Below are 17,411 nucleotides of genomic sequence, written 5' to 3' on the forward strand. Positions count from 1 at the left end.
AAATAATAAAACAATATATCTTTAGAAACCTCATTAATTGCACGGGTTAAATAAATGTAATTTTATATACTAAATAATAAAAAAATTACATCTTTAAAAATAGGTGTATTACACGGTTTAAATATATGTAATTTACTGTACTAAATATATATATATATATATATATATATATATATATATATATATATATATAGGGAAATGTTAACATACAAAAAGCCTTATCGTACTTCATGTACGCGACGCGCGTAACCATCGGATCAGGGCAAAAATCACGCATGAATCAGTTAATCACGCATGGGAGCCAGTTAATCACGCATGGGAGCAGTTAATCACGCATGGGATCAGTTTTTTGGAGATAATCACGCATGGGATCAGTTTTTTGGAGATAATCACGCATGGAAGTATAATTACGCAAGTTAAGTTGATCAAAAAATGTGATAATCACGCATGGGACAATAATTACGCACGTTCTATTTTGGTCGCGTACGTTAATGTACGTTAAGCCCTGAAGTATTGTACGAATTGAATAACTCTAATTTTATACATCAAATAATAAAAAGTTATATCTTAAAAAAACCTCATGTATTACATGGGTCGAGTAAATGTAATTTTTGTTAGTGAAAATAAAAATATTTAATATATTAACACAAAGTTTGGTTTTCGTGATAAAAATAGATTATTCTGTTGTTGCAAAATTTGTTAACGAAGTCTCAATAAATCTAACCATTTATTTAAAACTCCGTAAATGTATAAATGATAAATAATATTAGTTAATTTTATTTTAAGTTTTGTAAAATCTATTTGATACCAAATTAAACAAAATGTTCAAATATATAGTTAAGATCAAATTAGATAATTAAGTTTGAATTTGAAGTAAATAGATAAATATAAAAGTAATAATTAATTCAAATAAATAATATTATAAATGAGAAGAAGATTAAACTAAATAATAATTATCCATAAGATATTAAACTAAATAATATTTAGTAGAAGGGTTATCTATAATCTATACTTTCTATAAAAGGAGAAATCCAAGTGACATAAGAAAAGGTGATGTGTCAGCAGGAGAGGGTGTCCAACAAGGCTTTTCTTATCTCATTATTACATCATAAAGCCTAATATATAAATCACTTTAAAATACATTTAATGTTCTATCGAACCACTGCCTTGTGTATTCAAGTGTTAAAGGTCTGGCCCACATTACAAAGGGCAAACCACTGCCCATCTACAAGAAAGTAGCAGATGGTTCCTTTGGTAAACGTATACTTAGCAGAAGATGTGGCTAAATTGCGGGTAATTTGAATTTTAAAATCCATGGGGATAGGTAATTTTCAATTAATGCATGTCACTCGCCAATAAACATCTGTTGAGATTTAAAATTCTGGCTCCACATTCAAAATTCAAAATTCAAACCATATATTCTAACCTTATAAATAAGGGTTAATAATCTGGCTCCACATTCAAATCTCTCCCGCTCACATCTATGAGCGTGTCTCTCCCTCTCAAATGCATCTTTCTCGTGATTCAGCCGCTAATCTCCGATTACACTTCTTTGTTCGAATGTTTGGTGATTATGTTTACATGTTATCGTTCCAGTATCATTGTTCCAACATCGTCGTTTCAATGAAGCTTCCCATCACACATCAACCTTTCAGTATCGATGTTGCAGTATCATTGTTGCAACATCGTGAATAGTTGCATGTGATATCTTCTTCGACGGGAGACTTCCATGGTTTTATAGAAAGTATATATAGATTCGTGCAATATCGTGAAAAGTCAGATGTAGTACAACAGTTCTGTTTCGCCCTTTGCATGGTAGGTTTGTTTCTTATTTTGATTAACTGTTGATGATGTTGAGAGTTTTTACAGACACTGAAATTTTAGAATATTTTAAGATGCATGTTTATATTACTAAAATGAGCTATTACATAGAAAAATACAAATTTAAAGAAAATATTTATAAAGGATTACACGCTAGAGTTAACACTTGCTAGGATTTCATAGACTCTGGCCTTTCTCCATGTGATTTCGTGTTCTCTTTTGATTTTCAGGTCAGTTAGCATGTTGCAGATTTTCTGATCCTATTTTAGAAGTTGTGTCAGAAACTCCTCTGCATTCTTCTGGAAATCTGATGGAGGAGAGTGGAGGACTTCATCGAGCAATGCTATGATGTTCCAGGTTTTGTTGTAATTAGTGTCATTTATTATGTCGACTTTCCTGTTTAGTTCTTCGTCTGTTCTTTGTTCTTTGAGTGACCACATGGAGAAGTGTGTTTTAACATTGCTGGTGTCTGACCAGTGGTAGAAGCTGAAGTTTGCCATGTAGATTTTTTGTTGGTTTTCTGATTTGGAACAATTTTTGACAGAAAGTGATTTGTAGGACAATTTGTTGATGTTTTGAATAAAAAGTAATCATCGGTCTTTTATAGAGTTTAAAAACGCGTCTACATGGTAAATCAAGAGGTTAATTGTAATTGTGATAATCTGCTTTAGTTCTTTGAACTTCGAAATTTTGTCCCTTGGGTTTCTTGGTATTTAATTTTATAGTTTTCCCATAAAAGTTGGGGTTTGGAAAGGTGTTTGCGTTAAAAGATTGATGTTTTAAAATATACATTAATTAATATGTTTATATTAAATGTACACGTTTTCATAATACCAAATTTCAGTATATAAACTCATAGTCACTTCACCTGTTTTTCATCACGTTTCCTACGAAGATATCATAATTTCAGGAAAGTCGAGTAATATAGTTTATTCAAATGGCATCATTCACAAATGCAAAATCAGATGATTTCAAGTAGCATTTTGTCAGGCAAATCGAGGAACATGTGTATGAAGATAGGGCTACTCTTCAAGAGTTGAAGAGATGTTTTGATGGATTGCAAGTTGGCCTGTTCACTAGAGAGCAGGTTTCCAGAGCTCTTATACGGATGGCTTCAACCTTTGTTTGTGAGCTTTGTATTGTCAGTAATATAGAGTGCGGTGATAGAGACGTGGAGTTCATGGCGATGTTGAAGGACATACATCGAGAGGTTCAGCAATCAATGGAGTTGAAGCTAAAGTTTCTTAATTCTTGCTGTTATTGTTAGATTTGAAAATTAATGTTGTTCAGTATTGGAGTTTTAGTTTTAATGTTATGAATAAATGAATAAATTTTAGATTCTGTTCATGTTGAATTGTGTTTGAACATGTTGTGTTTTGTTTTTAGTTATTTAGTGTTTGAGTAAGATTTAGATTATGTTCATGTTGAATTGTGTTTGAACATCTGTTTGGTAAGTCAACAGAGGTTTAATAGTATGGAGGGTTGGTTTGATGGTGAACAAATGACAAAAAGATAAAACAAATGTTTAGAATTTGATCAGAAATAGCAGCTTTTTGAATAATTTGTGCTCCTGCAAATTACAGAGAGTCAATACTTCGAGTTGTAAAAGGTCTGTTGTAGTTAAAGTTTGGCAAAAGAGAATATTTGCTGATGATGAAAAAACTGTGTATTCTAACGACTGTTGGTACTAACAGTGGTTGGGCTAATCATGAATAAGTATTATTATATAACGTCTGCTGTAAGTATTATTATATAATTTTATTTATCAATAACAGTTTTTTGAAAGAATTTACGGTATATTTTGGTGTTATAAAATTTGTGTTGTAGCTAAAGTCTGACAAAAGAGAACATCTGCTGATGAATAAATGTTTGAAGATGCAAAGGTCTGCTATGGGTCAACAGATGTTAACGAACAACAGATGATATTCAATCTGAAAATGCTTAATAGAGGATTTGATACTAACAGTGGTTGGGCTAATGATGAATAAGTATTATTATATAAAGTCTGCTATAAGTATTATTATATATTTTTTTTATCAACAACAATTTTTTGGAAGAATTTACCGTATATAATAATGTTATAAAAGGTGTGTTGTAGCTAAAGTCTGACAAAAGAGAGCATCTGCTGATGAATAAACGTCTGAAGATGCAAAGGTCTGCTATGGGTCAACAGTGGTTGGGCTAATGATGAATAAGTATTATTATATAACGCCTGCTATAAGTATTATTATATAATTTTTTTATCAACAACAATTTTTTGGAAGGATTTATTGTATATTTTTGTGTTATACAAGGTGTGTTGTAGCTAAAGTCTGACAAAAGAGAGCATCTGCTGATGAATAAATGTCTGAATATGCAAAGGTTTGCTATGGGTCAACAGATGTTAACGAACAACAAATGATATTCAATCTTAGAAATGCTTAACAGAGGATTTGATACTAACAGTGGTTGGGCTAATAACAGATGTTAGAATTACGACTGTTGAGTTACACTGATTGAAAAAAAAAACTGTTTTTGAAACTTCTGCTTGCCTAAAAATACATCCACGGTTAAAGGTTACCGTTTGTTGTCATAATTTCTGTTTATCCTAATGATTGTTGATTTACTAAACTGCTGACTGTCATCCATTATGACTACAGAGGTTCTGACGTGGGCAGATGTTAGCTAAAAATAAAACAACTGCTGAAAGTTATCATATGTTCTCATAACTTATGTTTATCTAACGACTGTTTGACTCACACTTTTCCCAACGACCAACAGAGGTTTCCAAACAACTGTCATCGGTTGGCGCAAGAGAGCTTCTCACGTGGACAGATCTTAGCCATCAAATATTTGTAATTACTGCCATGTCAGCATTCACTTCTTCTCTCTATATAAAAGCTGTTTCATCCCTAAATCGAGGTTATACCACTGCAGTCTCGAATTCAAAATTCTCAAAAACAGTTTCCAACATATTAAAAACCCTCCAATTTAAATCTTGTTTCATCCCCAAATCACCTTCTTTTCCGATCATGTCTCTGAACATCAAAAACCCTCACAACTACCTCCCCATCTTCGAGAAAACTAGAAAAAATACCAGTTATCACTCAATAATTGACCTTTTAACGTCATCGAAATACAAATCAATTCTTACTGCTGATGCTCCGGTTCATAAAGAAACTCTCCGACAATTTTGATTTAATGCTGAAATAGAGGCTGAAGATAATAATCCAGTTGCCATCACATCTAAGGTCAGGGAAAGTGTGGTACGAATTTCTCCCTTTACAATTTCCACTACATTTGAATTGGATGACTTGGCAGGTAAGAACAAGTTTGAAAATTTTGAACTTCATACAGAGTTCATTAAAAGTGGGTATGATGCACAATTAAAGGAAGTTACTATCTACAAACGAAACTTCCCTCCGCTAATGAAATTTTTGTTTCATACTCTTTTAATTTGTCTCTCAGCCAAGACCAGCGCATTTGATGAGATACCTTTGAACATTCAGTATTTGGGTTATGCTATTTTAACAAAATCTAATTACAATTTATCAAAAGCACTATTTTCTGATTTGTTGAATAATGTGAGAAATGTGAAAAAATTGAAAAAAGGTGTTCGTAGTAATGCTTTTTTGTTGTATCCAAGACTTCTAAGCTTCTACCTACGAAAACAAGTGTCACAAACAGATTTTGAACAAGGTGTAGCTTTTCAAATATATAGTCTTACAAGTAAAACTTTTACTAAACTTATGGATAAAGAGTCAAAAGTTTCAACAACTGAAACAAAGGGAGATGAGCCTCTCTTAGATGCGTTTGCATCAGTTGCTCAAACTTCTGTTGTTGAGCGAACTGCTCATGCTGATCATGATACCACAACCGGTATTGTGAAACACACACCAGGAAAACGCAAAAAGAAAGCTGTCACATCCAAAAAGTCCATCAAAACTAAACAAAACAAAAAGGTTCCTCTGGAAGATGAGATCCCAGAGGTTAATGCAATGACAACACAAATGTCACTTGAAACCACTGCTGCTACTACTTCACAGTTATTGGAAAGATCTCAACCCATCCAAACTCCTCATGTATCGTCACAAAAGGATCATGTTGTAAGTACAAGGACACCACAACATGAAGTAGAGCTTTCATATGAAAGTATGTTTGAAAGTCCCTCTCCCAGGGCAATCACTCTTTCTACACCACAACCCTAGGCTCAAGTTCCATTAACAATATTACCTCTGTTAAAAGCAATTGAATTTCAGAAAGAAAACAGTTCCTCTAATGCACACATTACTAATAGAAGATCGCAACAAATGACTACGTCTGAACCAATTAAATCTTCTATTCTACAAACAGTTGAGGAGGTTATCTCCGTTGAGTATTACAAAACTCTTGGTGGTAGTTTAAGTGGAGCAGCGACTACAACTGTTGAACCTATTGGTGATCAGTTGGACAGTGGTTACATCATTAAGACTCATTTGAAGGCAACTACTGATGAGGTTACAACTGTAATCTCTGCTTCACTGGGAAGTCCCTAGAACGAAGAAAAAGGTGCATCTGTTTCTGATGATATGGAGACTTCTCCTATTATCAAAATAAAAACAATCACTACAGGTGGCAATTCAGATGATCCTATTAAAGTAGGTGATGAATTTACTTATAAGGATTTGACGGTTAGAGTGTCTAACATTGAAACAGATGTTGCTGAAATGAAAGAATTGATTAAGCAGATGATAGAGCTTTTTAAAAGTCAACCTAGCAGACAAGAAATTGCCAATGAGCTTTGGAATTCTATGCAACCCATCTTTCAAGTTCAGAGGAATTTGGCTGAAAGTAACCGCAATTTCAGTTTGGAATTTATCAGAAATTTGGTTGATGTCAGTTATAAAGACACACAAGCAGACATTATGAACATTAAGGAACATCTGTTGGAACTTACTGGTTCCACTTCTACATCAATCTTTGAGAAAGATGATGATGATGATAATGATGCCAAACAGGGGGAGAAAGATTCATTGAGAAAGTTGCCACCAGATTCAAAAGCTAATCCTACAGAAATTGTATTGCATGCTCAACCTAAATCCCAACCTTCTCCAAAAAAGCACTACAAAAGAAAGAGAAAATACCTTCCACACCATCATCACCCATTTTGTCAATAGATGTTGGAACACAAAAGTATCAGCAGATGTTTACCAAACAGCTGCTGAGACACCAGTTGTTTCAGCAGAAGTTTCTCAAACATCTGCCATGATCATTTTTACTACACCAACCACAATCCAAGTACCTCCAACGTCATAAAGATTTCCCATACATTTATCTTCACTAGCAAAACATTCTCCTTCACCAGAAATCATCTCCACACGCAAGAGAAAAACTCATATCGATATAATCACAGAAATGAACAATGATCCTCTGGTAAAGCCAACTCAATCTAATTGGAAGAAAGTCAAAACAGTGGATTCAGATGAGGTATTGAAGTTTAAAAGAATGAGAGCAGGGCTTGTGGCTGCTGATTATGGTCCAGTTAGATCCATTGCCAGATGGTCTAAACTGAAAATTGTTGAGACCTACAAAAAGCTGGAAGAAGATAGAGTTGAACATTCAAATGTTCTTCAAAAGTCAGTCTATCCTACAAGTGCTGCTCTGCCTCCAAAAATCGGTACTCCAAAAAACCTTCTCTCATCATCTGATTTGTCTGAATCAATTTTAAATTTAGTTAGCAGACCACAATCACCAAACTCATCTTCAATAATTCTTTGCCCAAGAAAACCAACTGATCCAAAAATATTAAAGTGGAAGTCATGTTCAAAAACCCAAGTATTGACTTTGATCAGATCAGATGGTAGTGTTGAAGAGATTAAAATGGATAGTGCATATAATCTGAATGCACACGATCTACAAGATTTGTTGGACCTTCAACTTGAGAGGGATGATGAAGAAGACATGTTCTCCCTGGACTTTGAACTACAATTCAAAGGACAAATTAAGGAGATGTTGATGAGAAATAAAAATCAGTAATAAAGAAGGGTTTTCATATCATCTGTTGTATAGGGAGATTATTGAATCAACATCTGTTACATTGTTTGCAGTATTATATTTAACCAGATCACAACATGTAGCGAAGGACATCTTGCTGTGTAACAAATTCTTGAATGAGGTTTGATGTGTGTTGTTTAGGCAGGTGATCGTTTGTTCTTAGTTAATATTTGTTAAAGTTAAGTTGTATTTGAATTTTATTAAGTTTGTTAGACATCTTTCATATGTACCCTCTTTTTTGAACAAGAGAATTGAAATAATCATATGTAACTGATGAATTTTATTAAGTTTGTTAGACATCCTTTCGACATCTTTTATTAAGTTTGTTAAATATCTTTTATACACATATCTATATGTTCTGTCAATATGTGTTATGCATGGTTTTCTAAGAAACGACCCGTGTTTGCACACGGGTCTTACCGCTAGTTAATTAGAAGAGATTAAACTCAAATAATAATTATCTATAAAAGATGCCCTAATATGATGACAAGTGTCCCCAAAGTGGTTTCTTTTATTATATAGTAAAGATTTCTATGATCATTTACCCAATACTTAGGGCTGTAAACGAACCGAACGAACATGAACAAGACCTTGTTCGTGTTCGTTCGTTAAGGAAATAAATGTGTTCATTAACGGTTCATGAACACTTACCGAACAAGATTTTATGTTCGTGTTTGTTCATTAAGGAAATGAGAGTGTTCACGAACGGTTCACGAACACAAATAAATTTGGCCAACGCGACTAAGGATAAAGGTGGATGGCCCATAGAGTAGCACTGGAACTTGAATCTCTTTTTGTGGAACGGAGGTCGATCGTATTCGCCGATGTAAATAATGAGAGAGGAAAAGGAAATGATACATAAACAAAGTGAAATAAGGTTTCATAGTTTAATTGTTATGGTAATAATATAAATAAAATTTTAATAATATAAAAAGTATAGATAAAATATATGAAAGTACAAAAATCTTTAATTAAAACACAAACATACGAACATAATCGAACGCATATAAAATGAACGAAAGTTCACGAACACCTTACCGAACGTTCACGAACACAATTGAACGACCGAGACCTCTGTTCATGTTCGTTCATTTAACTAATTGAACGAAATTTCATGTTCATGTTCGTTCGTTTATTAAGTGAACGAACATAAACGAACTTCCCACCGAACGGTTCACGAACAGTTCGCTGAACGTTCGGTTCGTTTACAGCCCTACCAATACTCATACACAAATAAGCTTTATATATGTTTTAAATTTTTAATACTGAAATCACATACATCAACAACTTAAAAAGCATGATGTGCTGCACGAAAATATGACATGTACTTGAGGTGCGCGCCTCAAAGTCGTTTTTACTCCAAAAAGTGTGCCTCGGCTACGCTTTCTATATAGTGTGCGCCTCATGTTGCATTAGACACAGAGGCATGCGCCAAGGCGCGCTTTTTAAAACAAGTTTAGGTGAGAGGAATCGTATAATGAGTGCGAAGTACCAATCGATTAACAAAAAAATATGTGAGTTGCTAATTCGCAAAGGGAGCAAAATTTGTTGGCATGAGATGTTGGATGTTGTAAGACAAATTTCATCAAAGGTGATTTACTTTATAAGTAGGTGAATGTAATACCCTAGGCAAATATCATATTGTCGTGAACATGAGGGATGATAGTGTTTTAGAGAATGTATAGAATGAAATACCATCGACACATTTTGAGGGCGTTGGATATGATAGACGAGAGAATAACTTCACAGTTAACCATGTTTTGGTGAGTACAATCCTAAGTTGCTAACATAGTTGAACTCTTGTGAATCTGTAACTAAAAATAAATCCGTAAACTATTTGTGAGTAAAATATACGATATAATTTAATAAAGGAATAATGTTTCATAACTCATTATTATTTTGAATTTAATACAACAAGATTTCGGTATCAATCATCTGATTCTTTAAATATATATTTGAAAGCGACAAACGTTTTCTTATAATAGATTTAACATGACTGCTATTTTATTCAACTACTTAATTATCATTTATATTGGAATTTACAATTACCTTGCATTCTTAATGATAGCTCCAAAACAACTATTTTCAGTCAACGGATTATTACAACAGTCTATAACACGTTTTTGGTGAATTCATATTTGCTTAAACAATATATTATTTGAAATTTAAAAAGTTAATATTATTATAATAAAGCTTTGTGTATTAAAAGCTATTAAACGTTTCTTTAGGGGTCAAAACTAACCCAAAAACAAAGTAACTAAAAGCCAAGTTTGATTTGAACACCTCTTATGGTTATGTTTATTGACCCTTTAACTTAATGTGATCATGCTTTTAAATCACTTTTGTTTGTATTAGGCAAACCCTTTAATAACAACTTGTAATAGTTTATCCTTTTTGAATTGACATACTTATCCTTTGTTATCACACGTCCATTGATGTCTTTCAAGGGGCCTTGTTGTCCTTTCACCATAATACTTTTTTTTTTGGAATGAAAGTGACTTGGACCGACCATAATCCTTATGATCATAACACATAATATAATACCATATCCCTTTTGGGTCTTCTTTTGTATCAATAGCCAAAACCAACTTAAACTAATACTTTTTCGTTAGAAATGTTTATAATATGGCATTGTTAATTGAATGTATATAATCGAGCCGCCGAACTTGTAAACTATTCAAAATTTGCTAGCTAAAAGATCTCGAATTGAGTAAAGTTAAACAAATCTTGTTAAGACCGAGTTAAAGATAAGGTTGTTTAACTTACGTCTAAACTTCTTGCATCAAGGTTAGTTAGACTTGCGAATCCACTATGTATATAAATATAATATAATATAATATAATACTATTTGTATAATTACATAGTAAGTATAATCATACAAATTGTTATACTTAAAAGAATTAAATTATATGCATATAGATGAGGCCAGTTATTATACAATATCTCTTAACGTACATTGCGTACGTGATTTGTATATAACATGCGATTTTGTAATTTTGGTTGTTCGAGTTTGTAAGCCCAAGTTTATGATCATGCGATTTTGAGATATAATATGCGAACAACCATTTTTGGGGAGTCCGAGTTTAAGAGCCATGCGATTTTGATATATAACGTGCGATTATGATAGGCCCGAGTTTGTGAATCATGTGATTAAGACATGTCCCGGTTTGTGTATAACATGCAATTTCTAATCGCGTACGCAATGTACGTTAAGTCATTTTGTACGATACACTTTCTCTCTCTCTCTATATATATATATATATAGATGTATATTATGTTTTATACTTTTATATATAACTATATTATATGTAAACAGTTTTTAAAGAGTACATAGATATAATTACAATGAATAAAGATAACTAAAAGAATAAACGAATCTGCAGACCGAGCTCGAGCTTATAAAGTTATATATAATCCAAGTTGGACTTCGACTGGACTCGTTTACACTCCTATTCTTAGTATTTATAAAAATAAATATTAATAATTCTCTTGGATAAGTTTAGATAGTGTATAACCTAATTGGATCGGGTCATATTCTTAGGTCATAATGTCAGATAATAGTCATAGTTCTATTTGGTAAACAAAGGACGCTATCCGTCAATATTATCAAAGTTTATATCGGTCTTACTTGGTCCTTTTCTTTGACATAGTTCCAACTTCTAATTTATCACGTTTTTTTTTTGTTTTTTTGTTTTTTTTTTTTTGAGAACTGAGAAGACAGTTGGCTCTGTATTTTAGTAGATTATGGTTTCTATTCAGAAAGTGATGGTGGCGCAGTTTGTTGCTCGTCTACCTGTTATCCTTATGTAAATTGCCCAAATTATTGGAATGAAATATATTTTGGAATTTAGAAAGTGATATACCAATATAATTAGTTTAAAATATGAGTAGTAAAAATAATTATATGTATAAAGAGACGTTTATTGAACAACTAGTTTTATAAAGAAAATTAAAAGAAACTCATCGTATCAACCTTCTACTCTTTTCTATTTTGAACTCTCATTGTATTAGAAGTGTATAGTCCATTAGCATTGAATAATATCTTCATTATTTGGTTGTGCGTCTTCTAATCCAAAAGCTCTGATTAAACATATGTATTTCAGACCTCTCGGTTTAAATGTTTAAATTCTTCGACTTATTGTCAAGCATCATGTAAAAGTTATTATAAAATTCTCACGCGTTTATAAATTGGTCATATAATGAATATATACCGTTTATATAGATGTCGTTTTTCTTATGGCCCTTTCATATACTTTATTTTTGGTTTAGAAGTATGTAAAGCATATTTATTAGTATATGCCTTTTAATAAATTAAACATTATAATTTCATTATTACGGCCAAAATAAATTCAAGATTGGAATATTTTATGATATCCAATGACATGATTTACGGCCAAAATAAATTTAAGATTGGAATATATTTTATGATATCCGATGACATGTTTTTTCTATAAAGAAAAAACACACAGAAAGCCATTTTACATGCAATCTTATTTTTGATATAATCTTCTATTTAACCATTTTAAATAAAAACGCATGGAAAACTATTTTACAGGCAAGCTTACCATTTTAAAGAAAAAACGCAAGGAAATCTATTTTACAGGCAATCTTATTTTTTTATATAATCTTCTATTTAACCATTTTTATAAGTATTTTTTAACATATATAAATCGGATATAGTTATAACTACTTTTTTAACACATATACATAAAGGATGTTAATAAAGTCATACCTCAAAATCTTATTTTTACATCCTCTATACGGATTGTATAATGTTATATGACCCGTATAATAATCTGACGTGACAAATATTAGGTCGTATATATGAAGAAAATATTAGGTCAGGATCATACAAATGTTAAGATGTAAAAATAAGATTCTATAAGGTGTGAGAATAGTGATAAAGATACATAAATTACACGTAAATATTTATCTATACGAACCATATCATTATCTATTAAATAATTTAAATTAACTAACACCGTTAACCATTAAAAAATCAGATTAATTAACTAACAAGTTGGAATATGTCAAAAAGTGATTGGTTGAAATAAACAAAACGAAAAAAAAAACGGTGATAAGTGAATCCGTGTTCTTGCATAAACTGTGTGCGTGTGGGTCCCACTGGCGCTGACTCTTGCCGCGTGGAACGCAATCCCCGACGGCTGTACTTGTGTAGTTATGTTCGCCTTCTCTAACGATAATTTGACTCGATTAATGTTTTATGTTTTTTTTAAAAGAAAAATCGGCACAACGAATAGGAGTCGGCCATCAAGGTTTGGTATGTGTACACTGTACTTTCAAAAGTTGGTTTTGGGTCCGGTTCGGTTCAGACTGGTAATTGTTTTGTTTTTTTCTTCTTAACAGCCGAATATTATTCATTTTCTTCAGTTTCGGTCATGTTTATATTATGCAAGATCTTGAATTTTGGCTAGAAAAAGTTACGCGGATTATTTGTGAGTTGCGTGACTTTACAATCGTGTATCTGCGTTTACTCGTGTATAAGAATTTGTTTATGTGGATACGGACTAAATTGCATTTTATACGTTAGTGGTTACGGGCTGTTTGTTTTATCTCTTAATGGTTCAGACTTTTTACTGGTTTATCACTTAATGATTTAGATTTTTTGTTTTGCAAGCAGGTGTCTGAATGGTTCAGACATTTGCCTTTGAATGGTTAAAAATTATACCGAGTCTGAATTGTTAAGCATTATACCGAGTCTAAATGGTTAAGACCACTTGTCTGAATTAGACATTTGAATTTGAACAGTTAAGTATTACAGTATATTAGCTTTAAATGGTTCAGACCTCTTATTAATTTAGTACTTAATGGTTCAGATCTTTTAGTAATTCAACATATACTCATTTAAACACGAACACACACGTTACAGATTATAGATATATATAATATAAAGTGAGACGGTCAAAAAAATCCTAATGTATGATATATGGTTGGTTTGCTAGTGAGAATGGTGATCTGAACATGTAGTGCGGTAGTCCAAACACTGTTTACATTCAAAAGTGGAGTAGTACTCAAAACCAAAACATGATCTAAAACGATAAGTATTTATATATTAAAAAGATTTAACAAATAAAATTAAGTTCAATTTCCCATCTAGAGACTTGATCATTAGCTTTCATGTTTTTAAGCATTTTCACTTGTCGCATCGGTGCGTATATTGGCGTTGGCCAGGGGAGGTCCCAAGTCCGGCGTACGCCTACCCCAGCTACAACACTAACCTACGCACCCCTTTTAAAATAAAATGTTATATGACTTTATCAATCTTTTTCTGAACCCACCCCTCCCCCGGCTTCTTTATATATACATCTCACAAGGATTTAACCTTATTTTTCTCACAAGAGTTAATTTCTCTTGACCATTAGGCGAAAGCCTAAGTGACGACTTTATCATCTAACATTCTAACCCCAAAATTTCTCAATTTATTTGTACAATAGTAAATGGCATAGTTACAGTAGTCACAAATCACAATAACTCATTTATTTATAAACTCTTTCATGGTAAGTATTTTATAAATTTATTAACCATATGAGATTCAATGATCTTGAATTTGAGGTTAATGAGCATCAAACCCACTAGAAGTTTATCTCTTTGGATTTGAAGGTGTTTAATTTTCAAATCCACTATAATTTTATTTTCTTTCTCACGGTTCATTTTTCTTTGAGTAGTTTATCATTATTATATTTATAATTATAATTTTATATCTATCTCAAACATATGATTACATATAACGCACATGTTATATACGAGATTTGCATATTAAAATATATGCTTTCTAAAAGAAATCATCGGCTGACTTCCTGAAGCTAACACGGTTTTTCATTAAAATATCTATTTTGGGTATAATTCCCAACTAGATTTGGGTTCTACTAAAAATGTTATGGTGTCTAGAAAGCGTAAGAACAATTTTGGTCCACTTAGGAGAAGCTACCAATAACTTACGATAATACTATGTTTAGGGCATGTTTGGCTAAGCTTTTCCATCTCAACTTATAACTTATTGACTTTTACAAAAAGCTAACAAGGAAATTTAGTGTTTAGCAAACCCAAAAGGACGTTGTGACTTTTTGAGGAGCTCTTAACTTTTCAAAAACCAAATTACCATATTACATGAATAAGCTAAGCCAAACACTTTTTAAAAAACAACTTATTGACTTATTGGCTTTTCACATCCCATAAGTTAATCTAAACACTTTTTTAAAAACTAATTTCTAAAAGTTATAAGTCAATAACTCTTTTTCACAAAAAGTCCCATTTAACTTAAAGAAGCTTAGCCAAATATGCCCTTAGTGGTGAGTGAAACAAATGTCTTACCCTTAGATATGAATTGACATGTGACATATGAGGTATTATGGAATGTGAAGTGAAAAAGGAGTGTAGTGGTATAAGGTTGCACGGTGTGGGCATCGTCCCAGCTTCGTCCCCCACCGTCGCCGCTCCTCCACCCATTTCGCCCCCTTCCAGCGGCGTCCTGATTGGCTTTTTGCGGACGATGGAGTCGGTCCTCCCCCTCTCTCACACACCTATACATACAACATATATATATACACACACATATTAGGTTCATCCCCCCCCTCCAATTTCCTTAGTTTCATCCCTTTTGCCCCATCCTCATACTCATCCTACGTGTCGCTTACGTGGCGGATCATCCTCCAAGGGAGGACCATCACCATACCGTGTAGCCTAATGCTCTATAACCCCCATTCAATCATTACCCATTTATATTTTCTAAATTCCTATTGGCCCATTCAATTAACTTTTTGATCAAGAGGCATTTTAAATGAAACGCCCAAGCCACTTTTTGAAAGAAAACGCTAGAGGGCGGTACGGTGGGTGTGGTTAGGCATTATGTGGGAAAACATCCAATTCTTTTGCCACTACACATGGTCTAAGTGAGATTATACCGAATGTATTTATATGTTCGTATATCATTACACAAAAAGGTACGGTAACGTATTTGGGTATCCCCTTTAAGTTGTTTAGAATAAAATTTACTGGTTGATAAATTCCGTAACGTATAAAAGAAATATGCATTTTAAATAGGGGTATTGGATTTAAATAATCTTAACTTTCACGAATTGACCGATTGACTCTCAGCTTTTGATTTGTATCACACCACTCCCAACTTTCAACTTATTGTCTGATAGCACTCCCAAACTAACCAAATATTAACCCATTTTGCTGACATAAGCTGCCGCATCACCAAATCAGTGCCACATGTCATTAAAAAAAGCCAAGCCAGATACCACGTCAACACACAAGTGCCACATAAACCTAACTGGGTTAGAATTCAGTTAGTTTGGGAGTATTATCGCCCAATAAGTTAAAAGTTGAGAGTGATACAAATCGAAAGTTGGGAGTGCTATCGGTCAATTGGTGAAAGTTAGGGTTATTTAAATCTAACATCTCTTTTAAATATTTTTGGATAAAAAGGCTTTTATAAGATAAGTATCCTTGTTCAACAACTAATAGAACCAATATGACTCGTTGAATTGTTCTACATCTTACATATGATGTTAAAAGACTAGGGTGGTGTTTGTTTTTTAAGATGCAAAAGGTCTACAGTCTGCGGACCACATCTGCAGGCATATGTAGGAGAAGAGGTGGACCAAAGGTCTGCAGTCTGCAAGGAGAAGATGGTTTGTTTTTTTTACTTCTACAAAAACCACTTCACAACACACACAGAGAACACTCCTCTCTCTCTGCCTTCATCTACCACCACCACCACAACCATCTGCCACCACCTCCTCCACCGTCCACCTGCCACCACCACAACCAACAACCACCGTCAAGTACCACCGCCCCCTGTCTCCTGCCGCGAAGCCAAGCACCATCGCAAACCCTAGCCCCCACTCCAAGAACCCACCCTCGTCGAAACCACCACCACCGTCTTCGTCGTTCCACCACCGCCAACATATTAAAAACCCTCCAATTTAAATCTTGTTTCATCCCCAAATCACCTTCTTTTCCGATCATGTCTCTGAACATCAAAAACCCTCACAACTACCTCCCCATCTTCGAGAAAACTAGAAAAAATACCAGTTATCACTCAATAATTGACCTTTTAACGTCATCGAAATACAAATCAATTCTTACTGCTGATGCTCCGGTTCATAAAGAAACTCTCCGACAATTTTGATTTAATGCTGAAATAGAGGCTGAAGATAATAATCCAGTTGCCATCACATCTAAGGTCAGGGAAAGTGTGGTACGAATTTCTCCCTTTACAATTTCCACTACATTTGAATTGGATGACTTGGCAGGTAAGAACAAGTTTGAAAATTTTGAACTTCATACAGAGTTCATTAAAAGTGGGTATGATGCACAATTAAAGGAAGTTACTATCTACAAACGAAACTTCCCTCCGCTAATGAAATTTTTGTTTCATACTCTTTTAATTTGTCTCTCAGCCAAGACCAGCGCATTTGATGAGATACCTTTGAACATTCAGTATTTGGGTTATGCTATTTTAACAAAATCTAATTACAATTTATCAAAAGCACTATTTTCTGATTTGTTGAATAATGTGAGAAATGTGAAAAAATTGAAAAAAGGTGTTC

The sequence above is a fragment of the Helianthus annuus genome, chromosome 12 (genome assembly GCF_002127325.2).
Source record: "Helianthus annuus cultivar XRQ/B chromosome 12, HanXRQr2.0-SUNRISE, whole genome shotgun sequence".
Lineage (NCBI taxonomy): Eukaryota > Viridiplantae > Streptophyta > Magnoliopsida > Asterales > Asteraceae > Helianthus > Helianthus annuus.